This window comes from Eriocheir sinensis, chromosome 34 (genome assembly GCF_024679095.1).
Source record: "Eriocheir sinensis breed Jianghai 21 chromosome 34, ASM2467909v1, whole genome shotgun sequence".
Classification (NCBI taxonomy): Eukaryota; Metazoa; Arthropoda; class Malacostraca; order Decapoda; family Varunidae; genus Eriocheir; species Eriocheir sinensis.
In genome coordinates, this window is record NC_066542.1 from 7,458,888 (window position 1) to 7,475,335 (window position 16,448).

A 16,448-nucleotide genomic window follows, 5' to 3' on the forward strand; every position below is an offset into this window, starting at 1 on the left:
ACACACACACACACACACACGAATTGACGATTAAAATTAACAGTATATATTTTTCTTGTTTCTTGTGTATCCGCAAGAGAGAGAGAGAGAGAGAGAGAGAGAGAGAGAGAGAGAGAGAGAAATCAACAAATCTCAGCCTCTACTATATCTTCTTGTGACACAATCTCTCTCTCTCTCTCTCTCTCTCAACCCTTCACTCACTCAGTATTCACACCCGGTAATTTCTCACTTTCACATACACTGAGAGACTATGTCCTTGCAACGACCTTTCTCTGGTTACGTAATTCTTCCTTAGTTTGTCTCTCAGATCGTTGTGAATGGAATAAGAAAGTAAGGGAGGATGGAAGAAGGAAAAACAAAGAGGAAAAGAAATGAAAGAAATGACTGGATAAGTAAGTCTCTCTCTCTCTCTCTCTCACACATCACCTTTACTCAATATGGTTTATTTTTACCCTTAAACTCCACGCAATCATTTTTTTGGGTATATTATGTAAATTTCACTCATCATTTTTCTTAACAATTTCACATATATATTTTTTTCATCATCGGCCATCTTTCTTTTTATCTTTTTTTTTTCTTCTTAAAAGGTTTGGTCTGATCCGTAACCTCATTATCTTTTTTCCCCTCATTTACAATCCTCTAATTAGCGAATGACCATCCATCTCTGTTTTTTTCTGTGATTTTCGTTGCATTCACAAAAAAAGGCAGAACGGGTGGAATTTCGCATTGTTTTGTTTTGTTTTTTGCCCCTGAACGTAAAAAGAAAATATCAGTACAGCAACAACGAACGCATTTTTTTATATAGGCCTACCTTTTCCCTGATGTCACTTTTTCATTATTATTTTTTTTTTTTTTGCCCTTGAACCGTCTCCATTAAAGTCAAAAAAATCAGTACAGCAACAACGCATTTTTTTTTATATAGGCCTACCTTTTCCCTGATGCCTCTTTCATTATTATTCATTTTCATTTTTTTTTTGCCCTTGAACCGTCTCCTTAAAGCCAAAAAAATCAGTACAGCAACAACGTATTTTTTTATATAGGCCTACCTTTTCATGATGCCTCTTTCATTATTATTCATTTTCATTATTTTTTTTTTCAGAACAGCAACAAGCCTCCTTCTTCATTACCCTTTATCTACTTCCTACCATATTTTTTCTCTTCTTCCCTTCCACGTCCTATACTCACCTATAACCATCAATTACTGCCTCCTTCTTCATTAACATTTATCTACTTCCTACCTTCTCTTCATCTAATACGTTCTATCATTTTTCCCTCAATACGTCCTATGGTTTCCTGTAGAATCTTTCCCTCCATCCCTCTTCCTTACCACGCCATCTTCTATGTGTCGTATCTACCTCATATCACACCTCTTCCCATCTTCTACTTCCCCCTCTATATCTTACAGTGTTCTTCGTATTAATCCCTCACCATCTATCACTCCATCCCTCTTCTTTACCTTCTTTATCACCCCATCTTCTATTTCTCGTATTTACCGCATATCACACCTTTTCCCATCTTCTACTTCCCCCTCTACATCTTACAGTGTTCTTCGTATTAATCCCACACCATCTATCACTCCTTCCCTCTTCTCCTCCTACGCCTCCCTTTCAGCCCTTCTTCTCCCCCTCTTCTTCATCTCGTAATCTCCCTTCCCCGCCTAGTAATTCTTTTCGTTCTCCATCAGATATGTTTTAGAAGATATATATTTTGGTTGGTTATTTTGTATATGTATTTTCAGAATGTTTTTACTTTCAGGAGCTCTATCGTGTGTGGAGAAAAATATTTGAGTGTTCATTTGGTAAAACTCTAGTATGAGTTCTGGTAATGCGCTCTCTCTCTCTCTCTCTCTCTCTCTCTCTCTCTCTCTCTCTCTCTCTCTCTCTCTCTCTTTGTGTGTAGAAAAATATTGAGTGTTCATTTGATAAAACTCTGGTATGGTATCTCGTAACATATTTCTCTCTCTCTCTCTCTCTCTCTCTCTCTCTCTCTCTCTCTCTCTCTCTCTCTCTGTCCCACGCATTGCAATATTTTAATGCGTTCCGTTCATTGACCCTCCAACCACACACACACACACACACACACACACACACACACACACACACACACACACACACGCACACACACACACACACACACACACACACACCTTCGTCCACGTGTCTTAAATTACAGGAAAACACGATACACCTACTCTTGCGTCACACACACACACACACACACACACACACACACACACACATACGATATCTCATTTTTTTCAGGTGTTGCTGTTTTTCTCTTTTTTACGTTGACATTATCACAAACAAACACCTTCGTGCCTAACCAAGCAGTGAAAATTACCGAATAACGCAAAGAAAATCCGTCTGACTCAATGACAGGAAAATGAGTGAGTGAGTGAGTGAGAGAATGCGTAGGAGTGAGTGAGAATGCGTAAAAGAGAGAGTGAGTAGGAGTGAGTAAGTGAGTGAGAGAATGCGTAGGAGTGAGTGAGAATGCGTAAAAGAGAGAGTGAGTAGGAGTGAGTAAGGAGTGAGAGAGAATGCGTAGGAGTGAGTGAGAATGCGTAAAAGAGAGAGTGAGTAGGAGTGAGTGAGTGAGAGAGAATGCGTAGGAGTGACTGAGAATGCGTAAAAGAGAGAGTGAGTAGGAGTGAGTGAGAGAGAATGCGTAGGAGTGACTGAGAATGCGTAAAAGAGAGAGTGAGTGAGAGAGCAAAGGTGAGACAAGCAAGAGACAATGATTTAAAAGAGGCAATCGAAGCAGGTGGTGAGTGTTGATGGATGGGACAGGTGTGGGGCAAGCAAGCAGGTGAGGCAGGCAGGTGAGGTAGACACGGCCGCACAGGTGATGGGGTAAACATAAGGAGAGGCAGGCAACGTAGGAGGGAGGACACGGGCAAGGGCGAGAAGGACAAGGCAAAGGTGTAGGAGGAGGAGGAAGGGGGGGAGGAGGACAAGGACTAGAAGACGAAGAAGTAATGACGAGTAGGAGGAAGAAGAGAGGGTTAAGGAGGACGAGAGGGTAGAAAAGAAGGAGGAGGAGAAGACGAAGAAATAAGGAGGAAGAAGAGAAGGAGGAAGAGGAGATGGACCAGAAGACGAACAAGTAATAACGAGTAGGAGGAAAAAGAGAGGATAGAGAAGAAGAAGAAGGAGAAGGAGGAGGAGGAGGAGAAGACGAAGAAATAATGAGGACGAGGAGGAGGAAGAGAAGGATAAGGAGGAAACATGGAAGAAAAAAAAAAGAGGAGGAGGAGGAGAGGTAAAAAAGGATGAAGGGGAAAACAAAGGAGGACAAGATGAAGAAAAAAGGAGGATGAGAACAATATGGAGGAGGACAAGGAAGAAAGGGGGAAAGAGGAAAAGAAGGAGGATTATAAGAAGAACAAGAAAACAAAAACAAAAATAATGATAAGAAATTGCAAAGAAAATGAGGAAAATAACGAGAATAAAAAAGTATGATGAAGAGAATAAGATAAAGATGGTGATGATGACAACCTCTTTTCAACATCAACCAAAAAAAAAATACTACCAATATTCGACCTTCAAAACCACCACCCCCCCACCCCACCCAACCCAAAAAAAAAATACAATTACAAACCAAAAAAAAAAGTTATTCGAAAAAATCACCATCATCTTTCCCTTCTACAAACCTTACAAGAACCCTCATGACCCCACTTCAATACCCAAAAGAACCGCCCCCCCACCCCCCCCCTTAAGGAAACACCAAAGTCACAAACAACCTCAAAAACCACAAGAACCTCAATTTTACCGCAAAAAAAGGAAAAAAAAAACACCATCTTTCCCTTATACATACCTTAAAAGAATCCTCACGACCCCACTTCGATACCCCAACACAACCCCAAAAGAACTATCCCCCCTTAAGGAAACACCAAATTCACAACCCCAATAACCAAAACAACAAGAACCTCAGCTCTTTCTCTCTACCTCATAAGTCGGCGTTCTGCTCTTCTCCTCTCTCTCCCTCCTCTCTTTATCCTTATCCACTTCGTCAAGTTGCTGTTCCTTCTGCTGCTCCTTCTTCTGCTTCTCCTCCTTCTGCTCCTTCTTCTTGTCGCTTCCCTCGTCCGCCATGGTGCCACAAAGTAGTGCAAGGGCGGGAAGCACAAGAGGCGGAGTGGCACTTATTCGAGGCACATTTTGGCACTGAGGGAACCGTGTGGCCCTCCTAGGTGGGTTGGGAAAGGAGGGGTGTGAATGGGGTGGGCTTGAGAGGGGATGGTGGAGGTGGATGAAGAGGTGGTAGGTAGAAGAAGGCGTAAGGAAGTGTGGTTACGTAGTGGAGGAAGGAAAGAGAAGGAGGAAGGGATAATGGAGAGGTTTTACGAGAATGCGAAAGAAAAGGAGAAAAAAAGAATACGGAGATTATGGGGAGGACGTGGAGGAAGAAGCCAATAAGGAGGAGGAGGAGGAGGAAGAGGAGGAAAAAAAAGAGTAAGTATATAATCAAGAATAAGAAAAAGAGGAAAGAGGGCAAAGAGGACACAAACCTAAACGAAGAAAAAGAGGAAGAAAAAAAAGGAGGACAAGGACAAGAAGAAAGAATGAGAGAACAAGGACAAGGAAGGGAAGGAGAAGAGGGAGGCAGGGTAAGAGGAGGGGGCACTAGGAGGAGGTGGAAGAGGAGGAGGAGGAGGAAGGGGGGGAGGGAGGAGAGGCCAGTTTCAGCAGGCAGGGAACCAGTAGTGCCAATTCAGTATTCCAGTCAGACGAGGCAACAGGTCCTAGGAGCAGACATCCCTCGGCATGATGTGGCTACACTGACGATGGCGACGATGATGTAGGCGTGGACGTGGGCGTGCGGGCGTGCATACGTCTCATAAGCCGCCCGCGCACTATAGACATGGGAACGCACAAACACATATACGCACACAGGTGAAAATACACACGGTTCTTGGCTCCAGGTATAACACGGGTATTGTTTTTGCGTCCGTATCCTTCACTAAAATAAACAGGTAGTGGTTGTAGTAGTGGTAGTAGTAGTAGTAGTAGTAGTAGTAGTAGTAGTAGTAGTGGTGGTGGTCAATAACAAGAATAGAGAAGCAAGAGATAAGGAAAGGAGAAGGAAAAGAGAAGAAAAAGAAGAGGAATGAATGAGACAATGAACGATGGAAGGAAGGAAAAGAAGAAAGGAGAAGTAAAGAGGAAGAGGAGTAATTAAAAAGGAAGAAAGGAGGAAACAGTGATACCAAGGAAGAGGAGGAAGGGTGGTAGTAGTAGTAGTAGTAGTATGTTATGTACAGACACGTGTTTACAAGGTTGGTGAATGTGTAAATACTAATGAAATCACTTTCTTATATAGACGCTTCCATTGTTTGTTTTCTTATCTCTCTTGGATTTGTTTCTTTTCAACCTCTTTTTTTCGGTAACCTTGTTTAGACTAATTTCACTATTCAAAGCCCGCGATTTCAATTAATAAGATTCTAAGTCAAAGGTTAACCGTCCTCATTTCACCTGCAGTTCAATTCACCTCTTTATTTCACCGTATAAAGCGTTACCCTTGTTTGTATTAATTTCACCATTCAAAGCTCGCGATTTCAATTAATAAGATTCTAAGACAAAGGTTAAAGGTCATAATTCCACCCCCTGTCCAATTAATCTCCTTATTTCACTGTATAATCGTTACCTTTTATTTCACTGTTTGTATCCAATGAGTCGTAACAAGAAGCTAGAGACGAGGATTAACACTTGATATTTCACTGCTTTTCTGTTAAGGACGAATTTCCCACAATCCCAGGTGAGGTAACGCAACGGGAGGTAATTAAACGTAAGGTCAGGTAAGATTTTCACACCTTTTCTTTCGTAAGGTCAGGCAGGAGGATGGTAAAGCGACAGGAGGTAATTAAAGTAAGGTCAGGTAGGAGGATTTTCACAACTTTTTGTACTGTTCAGATAAACGTTTCTTTCCACAATACGATAAAAAAAAACGTATATATTTGGGTAACTTAAGTACGGTAAGGTAGGAGGATTGATTTCACACGTTTTCCACTGTTCAGAATCCAGATAAACGGGTTCATTTTTACAATCCAATCAAAAATAAAGCCAACGAAGGTGTATATTTAGGTAAAGTAAGGTCAGGTAGCATTTCCACACCTTATTTCTACAGTCCACATGTACGTTTCTTTTCTTAGTCCCATCAAAAGTAACGCAAATTTAACTAACGAAAGTACGGTATAAGTCAGTTTTATTTCCACACCTTATTTTCAGTCCAGATAAACGTTCGTGTTCTTCTTGTTCAATCCATCCAAGCACACATATTTGGCAAGTCTTTCATAGGAGTTTTGGGCATTTCCAGGGGTACTTTAACGGACCTTTGTGGTTTTTCAGAGTCCAGATAGAGGCTTTCCACACAACCCAAGCAAAAGTCAACGCAAATTAAACACATTCGGCAGGGTTAATTAAGAAACGGTGAGCCTAATGAGCAAACAAACAGGTATAGTTTTCACACCTTGTCCACATAACCCTTTGCCATAGACCCATCAAAAACAAGGCAAGATTAATTAACGAAAGGGACGAGTATTAACAACTAACACGTGGGCGCAGACAACCAGGTGTGTGGAGGTGTGTGCGTGTATACCTGTTCTACTCCTACACACGCGCGTGCACACCTGCTACCTGAGGCTACACGTGGACGCGGCGGAGGTGTTAGCGCGAACAAGGTCACAGGTAAACTGACAGGCCGGGGAGGGAAGAAGCGGCAGCAGAAGGGAGGGAGCGAGCGAGTGGTGGTGGTGGGGGCGGGAGGGGAGGAAGGGATGGGGCGGGGAGGTGAGGGGAGGTGCTCTCTCTCTCTCTCTCTCTCTCTCTCTCTCTCTCTCTGGACGTCCCCTCTCCCCTCATTCCTTACCATTCATATCTCCTTTCCTCCTCCTCCTCCTCCTCCTCTTCTTCAATTCTTTTCCCCATTCCTTCTTCCCCTTTATCCCCTTTTCCTTCTCCTCCTCCTTCCTCTTCGTCTCTCTACCCTTCCTTATCCTTCTTCCTATCCCCTCCTCTACTCCTCCTACTTCCACTCTTCTCCCTCCCCTCCTTCCTCTTCCTCTTCCCCTCCTCCTCCTCCTTCCCCTCTCTTCCCTCCTACGGACATGAGATGAGATGCCAATGCGTCCATATTATGACCACTTTTCATCACCACCATCACCACCATCATCATCATCACCACTTGTATGCTGGGGAGTGCTGGTGATGACGTGACCTGTAACACCATTACCATCGCTATCAACACCATCACCACCACCATCAACACCACACTGGCATCTCTAGCAGGACCCGCCCCCACCACTATCACCACCACCACCACCACTACCACTGCCATCAACACCACCACTGCCCTGCCTGCCATGGGTGTATAGTGTAACCGCCCCCTCACCACCATCATCACCATCATCACCACTGCGACACATGCATAAGGTTTAAGTATGTAAGTGGTCACCCCCCTTCCCCTCCCCTCCTTCCCTCATACCCACATACCCCGCCCCCCACCCCATGTTGCCCCGCTTAGATACCCCTCACAAGGCCCCAACACACACACACATGAAGGGCCAGCACAGGGGGCGTCAGTGTGTGTGTGTGTGTGTGTGTGTGAGTCATCGCCGTGAACCTGAACAGAACACCTGACCGCCCCCCCTTCCCCTACTCTCTCTTCCCCTCCCCCTCACCTCCTCTTCTCCCTCTTTCTCCCTCCCTTCTCCATCTGTCCTCTCCCATTACCTCCCCTTAATACTTAACTCTCCTCATCCCCTTTACATAAGAAGAAAAGAGTATGTAAGTTTAAGAGGTCGGTCAGCTGTGCAATGAGTAGCTCCCAACGCCATCTATCATCAGTGTCCATAACTATACCAAACCTTATATTGATAGTCTACACTCTACCGTAAGGGCACTCACATCATGACTGTCAAATCTTCACTCATCCGCCACTCTAGTTTAATCAGTTCGTGTTTGTGTTTGTATTGAAGGTAAAGTGATCTAATCTAAACCCATTACTAAGTGTCTTGTCCAGTTTTTTTGTTGTTGGTGTTATTGTTTTGCTACCAGAAGCTTATTGACATCCTTTATTTTCTGTTGGTTTACTGACATCACAATTACTGAACCTCCTGTCCTGGTCTCTTTCCTATCACAAGCTTATTGACATCCTTTTTTTGTTTTACTGGTTTAATGACATCACCCTTACTGAACCTCCTGTCCTGTTCTCTTTCCTATCACAAGCTTATTGACATCCTTTTTTGTTTTACTGGTTTACAGACATCACCCTTACTGAACCTCCTGTCCTGTTCTCGTTCCTATCACAAGCTTACTGACATCCTTTTTTGTTTTACTGGTTTAATGACATCACCCTTATTGAAGCTTCTGTCCTGTTATCTCTGCTATAATAAGCTTACTGATATCACCCTTATCAAAGCTCTTCTTCATTCATTTAGAAGCTTCAATCAAGTCTCACACCTTTACCCTTACTGGACAATGCCACTCTTCCTCTCCTCCCCCTCTTCCTCTTCTCCTTTACTTCTCCCTTCACAGTGCGCTCTTTAATCTCTCCCTCAACGCCCCCCCCCCTTCCCTTCCCTTCCCTCTCCCCTCACCTCTTCCTCCTCCCTCCCATTCTTCCCCTCTCCTGTAACTTCTTTTTTTTTTACCCGATCACGTATCTTCTCTATCCACCCCTCTCCTTTATTTCTTCCTCTCTCTCTTCCTCCTTCTCCTCCTCCTCCTCCTCCTCTGTTGACAAGTTTATAGGGTAAGCTTCGTCAGTGCGTGTGAACTAACAATATTACATCAACACACACACACACACACACACACACACACACACCGATAAAATTCAAGGCCACTGTGAGCTGACTGTGACCTGATAACAAAGTAACGTGTGTGTGTGTGTGTGTGTGTGTGTGTGTGTGTGTGTGTGTGTGTGTGTCATAAGAAATGTTGGTGTCCTTTTGATCTTATAAGCAGGTGCACATACTCTCTCTCTCTCTCTCTCTCTTACAATACGCATCAATCATCACACAACTGTTATTTCTCTTTTCACCTCATTCGAATTTATCTCCTCTCCTCCTCTTCTTCCTTCCTCCTCCCTCTTCTCCTCCTCCTCCTCCTCCTCCTTCATCCTCGTGCACGTCATTCCCCTCTTCCCTCTTTTTTCCCCTCTTCCTCTTTCTCTTCCGTCATCCCTGTCCCTATTCTTCTCCTCTTCCTCTCCCCTCTCCTCCTCTTCCTCCTCCTTCATCCCTGTGTACGTCATACCACTCTTCCCTCTCCTCCTCTTCTCCTCCTCCTCCTCCTTCATCCTCGTATCCGTCATTCCCCTTTATAGACGCAGAAAACGCACCCAATAAATCATTTCCCGGGGCTGTGAAAGTCGTACCCAGTGATCGCTGACTTCCTACCCACCCGTGAGTCAGACTTTGAACTGCTGACATTAGCTGACCGTGATTGCCCTTTGTTGCTGTTGTTGTTATTGTTGTTGTTTAATGTTGTTCGCGCAGGATGAGAGATACGAGTTTATTTTTGTTTGCATTTGTTTTCTTTACCGACTGAATACGAGACTTGAAGGTAAACTGTGACCCATATTAAACATTTCAGGGCTGACACACACACACACACACACACACACACACACGCACACACACACATATTTCACAATCATTCGTAAAGTTGTGAGTGTTTCCATGGGTAGTTTTATGAGCCCTAGTAACAGTCTGACAAGTCCTCTGCAGCATGAACATGAAAAGCTTGGTTGCTTGGACAGGCATGGCGACAAACGTAATCTATTTCTTATTTCAAACCATCTCAGAATACGGGTCATTACTCATTCATAAACATATAGGCAGGCGATTGCGAGTTCAGCACGTGATCAGACCATGGTGAACGACAAATATCACCGTTGCTTGGACAGACATGGCGACAAACAATCTATTTTACTCTCTTTTCAAACCTTTTGGACCGTATTGGCTATACAGGCAGCGACACGTGTGGCCACTAAACTCCAAGCTGAATTTTCCATAGAGTTCAAGTCATTGACTAGAGTGCGTCTGAAGCTGTCTCAGGGATACACGGCCATGATGCCGCCGTCGCCCCAAGCCGATGATTGCACACACTTTACTCCTACCCGATTTCAGTTTTTCTCCATGTCAAAAAGTATAGTCAGGAAATCGGATAGGAGTAAAGTGGGTACAGTCGTTGGCTTGGGGCAGTGGCTGCACCAAGGCCTTGTATCCTGGAGGTAGCCTCAGACCCACTCTAGTACATAACCTGAGTTCTATGGAAATTACTGCTTTGACAGTTCACTGAGTGGCCACGTGTGGCGCTGCCTGTATAGCTAATACGGTCCATTATCAATCCTCATGACATAAGATTACACTGGGAATGCTTTACAATTTCCTTTACCCAAACTAGACACACGCAATCAACAGCAAACACTGATAGTACAGCTGACGTTGCTAATAATAAGAATAGAGTGAATAAAAACTAGTCGCAATCCAAAGAAAGCATTACCAGTAGGATACCGCTAACGTGGCTCAGTGGCTGGTAATAAGTGTAACAAAAACTCGCAATACAACTGAAAACGTTACCAACACCGCTAGCATGCCTGGTAATAATAAGGGTAATATTAACAAAACAAAAACTCAACCCGCAATACACAGGGACTACAAAACAGTCCCTGAGACTCCCTGGAACTCCTACGAGAACTGAGATGTTGTTTAGGATTAAGAGCTTTAATAACTGTACGTGTAATAATATAACTCGGCCGTGACCCCTGCTCTACCATGGGCGGCGGAGCACAACACCACCACAACACTGACGCAACACATAAGAGCGGGGCAACACTTCTTACACAACACTCATGGCGGGCCTCAAGGTCACATGCTGATTGAGAGTGCATGCATGACCTTCCTATATGGTAATGCGAAGGTGAAAACAATAACAATGATAACAAAAACAAATAGCCAACGATCTTTTTCTCTTACCGTAACAATAATAAGAAACAACAGTAGAGAAGAAGGAGAACAAGTAGAAGAAAAAGGAGGAAGAGAAGGAGAGGGAGGAGAGAGAAGAAAGGTGGAAGGAATTAAGATGATTAGGAAAAGAAGAGAAGGAGAAAAAGGCGAAGAAGAGAGTAGCAGAAGTAGGCTAAAAGGAAGAAAGATGAAAGGAATAGAGATGATAAGGAAAAGAAGAAGAGAAGAAGGCGAAGGAGAGGGGGGAGAAGTAGACTATAAGGAAGAAAAATGAAAAGAATGAAGATGAAAAGAAAGAAAACATGAGAAATAAGTAGCAATAGTAATAGTAATAGTGGTAATAGTAGTAAACAGACCTCAAAGAAAACGGGAGCCCCAACTCTCATTATACCCAGACTTCATCATATTGTAACCTTTATATGGCGCCTGGTTAGGGGGTGAAGGAGGGACGAAAGGGGGTAGGGAGGTGATCATGTATTATGTCGTCACCTGATATCAATTGACCTTTACTTCATCTATTTGGTAATGCTGAGGTTTTAGGGCAATCGGGTGATGTGTATATTAAAATCAGGCGCTCTCTCTCTCTCTGAAGTATCGTATTCAACTCTATTATACGTACGAGACTCTGAATGCGATTTGTTAATACGTATTTGTTTTATTATTGCTATTTTGTGTTGCTTCCTATTTTGTTTCTTATGTTACTGTTGTTTATTATTATTATACTTTCTTTTCTCTGTTGTTTGTTATGTAATTGTTGTTTATCAATGTAATATTACCTAATGTGTTGTTTGTTTATGTTGTTTCTCTTCCTTATATTCTAATCTCTGTAATGTTTTGTTATGTAAGTGTTGTTGATCAATGTTATGTTACTTAATGTGTTGTTTGTTAGGTTATTGTTACGTTGTTATTGTCAATGTTATGTTCTTCGCTATAAAGGATACCGACAGTGTAGCCAACTCAATGCATCTCGAAGTGCTTGCAAAGTCACCCACACAATGAATTATAGGAGTCAACTTTCATAACAGGACAGACCTCAATATATAACTTTTGCTCTTTACTCAGGACAGACCTTAATAAATGACTGTTGCTCTTTACTTTGAGTACAGGAGAAGGGAAATCATGAATCGTTTACGTTGGAGAAATCATGACTACTTTCTTTTAAGATGGATACAAGATAAAAGAAACCAAGAGAAATAAGCTGATGGAAATTAAAATACTTTCATTAGTCACTCATGCAGGACCTAGGAACGATTAGCTTAAGTTTCGCTATATTTCGTTTACCTACGGAATATATGACACGGGGACATAACGTAACAAATAAAGTTTAGTCTAGTTTGTCTGCAATAACTCAAATATATTAGTTTCAGGTGCTGGTGGTAAAGGGGGAAGGTGAGTTATTATGTAATGTATAATATGCCAGCCCAGCACAGTGAAGTAAGGGCAATCAGCTGGTATTTCTGTTATCAAGTATTTATTAACCAGCAGGATTTAACAGCTTTTTGCGATGCAGTTTTTGGGGGGTGCTTTCTTTTCTTCGTCTTGGGGTACAAAAAAAAATCATGGCTGTGTTTTTCTGATTACCGTAGTGCTATATAAAAAAGGAAGGGAGAGGTGGATAGAGAAGATAGGTGAACGGAAAAAAATGAAGTTAAAGGAGATGGGAGGGATGGGAGGGAGTCTATCTAATTCCAGTGGGAGCAAGAGAGAAAGAAAGTAAAGGAGAGAGGTGGACAGAGAAGATATGTGAATGGAAGGAAAAAAAAATAATGGAGAAGGGAAGGATGGGAGGGAGTCTACCTAATTCCAGTGGGAGCAAGAGTGTGGAAGAATGTGGAGAGGTGGATAGAGAGGATATGAGAACGGAAAAAAAAAAAGTTAATGAAGAAGGGAAGGATGGGAGGGAGTCTACCTAATTCCAGTGACAGCAAGAGAGAGTGGAAGAATGTAGAGGTGGATAGAGAGGATATGTGAACGGAAAGAAGAAAAAGTTAATGAAGGGAAGGATGGGAGGGAGTCTACCTAATTCCAGTGGGAGCAAGAGAGAGTGGAAGAATGTAGAGAGGTGGATAGAGAGGATATGTGGACGGAAAGAAGAAAAAGTTAATGAAGGGAAGGATGGGAGGGAGTCTACCTAATTCCAGTGGGAGCAGTGTGTTGATATTTTTTGTGTATTTGTTTGCGGTCTCCCTTCAAATGCCTTCCTTTGCTTTTCATCATTAACCCGGTAGCAGCATGGTTCGAGTTTCTTAAAGGTCCCTCTAAGCGAGAATAATGAAAAAAAATCACCACTCATGTAAACCACTTCATAATATATATCAACGCATTTGTGATCAGTTTATGCATCGCCTATTTCAGGGGGTTTATATCATGGCAAAAATTTGGCCCGTCATTGGTACACGGTATAGCCACAAATTTGGCCCGTCACTGGTACCAGGTTAAGATGTAATGTCCCCTCGACGCTGGAGACAATTGTGTTCCTCCTCACCAGTGGCTATCATTCACCTCTATCTGACATAACCTTACTTCCAAAACCTCAAAACAGTACATCACCCAGGACAAAACAACATATCCCCCACATATAATAACAAAGACACCATATCATACCTCCTTTAATTTCCTTTGGCCTTCCCCTGTCGAGCTCTTTTCGGCACCCTGAGCAGACTTTCCCTGGATGCTTGAAGGTGACAGACTCTTCGTAGGACTGGAGAGCATCTGATTATTTGGCGGGGGTGGAGCCTTGGAGCGTCTCGGAGGAGGTCTTGGGAGGCTGAGTGAAGGGGAAGGCGCACCCCCCCATGAAGCTCTGTGCAGGGGTGACGGGGACTTGTTCCTGACGCGCAGAGTAACAGGAGCATTCTGTGACGGTTTACTAGAACAAGTCGCAGTAGCAGTACCAGGTATCCTCTTAGTCGTGTGGGAGCTTGAGCCACTCGGGACATTTCCTGAAGAAGGGCTTTTAACAGGGGAGGTAAAACGACCCCGACCCCCAATTGAGGTCAGGTCTGGGTTCGAAGTGGAGTTCCTGCCCATTTTTGCCTCATTCACGAGTCTTTCAGTGCTGGAGGATGGTGGCGCTGGCGGTGGAGGTGCCCGAGAGGCTTTGCTGCTGCTTCGGACCCTGGTGGTGGCGGTGGTCGTGTCCTCAGTGGAGGTGAGTGAGACATCGTTCAAGGTCTCCTCCAGCTCGTGTAGGTCATTCAGTCTTTTCTTCACTATTACCTTACGACTCATGGTGCTTCTGTTGTCGTGGGCGAGCGGTACAATCTGATCTAATTATTTTTATTTACGTACATCTGCCGTAAGGAATTGGACATAACCACATTTTCAAGAGTTTTATTTATTTATTTATTTTTTTACAACAAAGGAGACAGCTCAAGGGCACAAAAAAAGGAAATAATAATAATAAAAGCCCGCTACTCGCTGCTCCTAAAAAGAATCCAAAGAGGTGGCCGAAAGAGGGGTCAATTTCGGGAGGAGAGGTGGTATGAGTGTTTTCAAGCCAGACTGTTCTTGCACTGATGTATCTAATCCTTTATCTTTGCTATATCAAGGTACGGAGCACAGCAGATCATCGTACTTCATGGATCCTGGACTGTTTTCTGAAGTTACTGTTGATTATGAGTGTATTTTCTTTTTCTTTTTATTCTCTTTACATTTCACGGAAGTCATCGATTAATTTCATGCTGATTTTAAAACGTGATTATTTTCATGACTTGCTTTATTTTTTTTCACTAGCACGGGGGAATTTTACTTACTAATTCTCTGCTCAACAACGCCTTCATTTATACAAGGAAATGAATAAGCATTGTTTTATTCAGCGAGAGTGTAACCCACTATCTCCTTCCAAATGAAAAACTTATAACAAACCAAGTAAGGCATTATTCATGAGAGTATTGCACAGGCTTTCATTTTTCTATTACCTCTTTATCACTTTTATTTCAGAGTGCCAAAATTGAGTTACTCTCCACCTCTTCTATTTCTGATCCCTCAAAAATGAGTCTCCTTTCCCTCGCCTCTCTTTCCGACCCCCAAAGAACATGTCACTCTTTATCACTTCTATTTCTATGTGCCAAAAATGAGTTACTCTCCACCACTTCTATTTCTGATCCCTCAAAAACGAGTCTCCTTTCCTTCACCTCTCTTTCCGACCCCCAAAGAACATGTCACTCTTTATCACTTTTATTTCTGGGTGCCAAAAATGAGTTACTCTCCACCACTTCTATTTCTGATTCACCAAAAACGAGTCTCCTTTCCCTTACGTATCTTTCCGAGCCCCAAAGAACGACACTTTATCACTTTTATTTCTGAGAGCCAAAATCGAGTTACTCTCCACCACTTCTGTTTCTGATCCCCCTAAAATGAGTCTCCTTTCCCTCACCTCTCTTTCCGACCCCCAAAGAACGACACTCTTTATCACCTCGGTACTATTTGCATGTTTCTACACTTGCATCTCTCACACCAATAACAAAAACAACACTTCACTCTCTTCCCTCATAACACAAACACAGATACCCAAGAAAATCAACACATAACCTTCTAATACCACTTTTCTGTCCTCGTTTCTAATATATATACCGCATGACACAAGCTCTTTTCCTTCCTTTCTTATCATACGTTGCTGCTATCGATAACACACCAACGTCAACAGCGAGCAAACGGAACACATGTACACACACGCACACACTAGTTCTGTCCACACACTCCCAGGTAGCAGCCTTGACTGAGGTGCCTCACAATGTACTCACTCACACACACACACACACACACACACGCTGTCTTATCTTGGCCCTATACACGCAATTTCCCACCTGAGTGATAATACCCACCCACTCCACTTCCCTGACCCCCCCCGCCTCGCCTTACCTTAGATATCTGTTATCAGTCGTAAACTTCCCTTCCTTACCCTAGAGACAAACTTTCCTGACTTCCTTCATCTTCTCTCCCTTTCCTTAGGCATATCTTACCCTCCCCTAACTCCCCTTTACCTTCTTTACTCACATTTTATCAGCCCTTAACTTCCCTTCCTTCCTGACTTACTTCATATTCCCTCTTCTTCCTTTGCCATCACTGAGCCTTTCCTAATTGTCCATTGCTTTATAACACATCTTTACACACTTCTTAACTTCCCTCTACTTTCAAACACACTCCTGCATCTTCCCAAACTTCCCTTCCCTTTCAAACACACCCTTACCGCCTTACATAACATTCCTTGCCTTCCCTCCCCTTCTCTTAACATTTCCTAACATTCTTCCTTGCCTTAACCACCTATGTGCACCCTAGACCTCACTTACCTACCCAAGACTTTTCCCCATACCCAAAACCCATGAGAAAACCTCCCTTCCACTCCTCCATAAGACCTCCCTTCATTACCCTAGATCTCTCTTTCACTACTTTGCATTAATAGGACCCTAGAGCCACAGTAACCTACCCTAGTCGCCTCCCTTATCAAGAACCACCCACCTCCACCTATTCCGCT

General features: G+C 43.1%; 1 long non-coding RNA gene across 1 annotated transcript; it reads right to left on the bottom strand.

Annotated features, from left to right (window-relative positions):
• Positions 1–3,947: 3,947 nt before the first annotated feature.
• On the bottom strand, positions 3,948–7,437 carry LOC127007005 (uncharacterized). The gene is made up of 2 exons (XR_007760011.1): positions 6,598–7,437; positions 3,948–4,962 (listed from the first exon to the last, which is right to left on the bottom strand). It is a non-coding gene; the product is annotated as an uncharacterized LOC127007005 (long non-coding RNA).
• Positions 7,438–16,448: the final 9,011 nt, after the last annotated feature.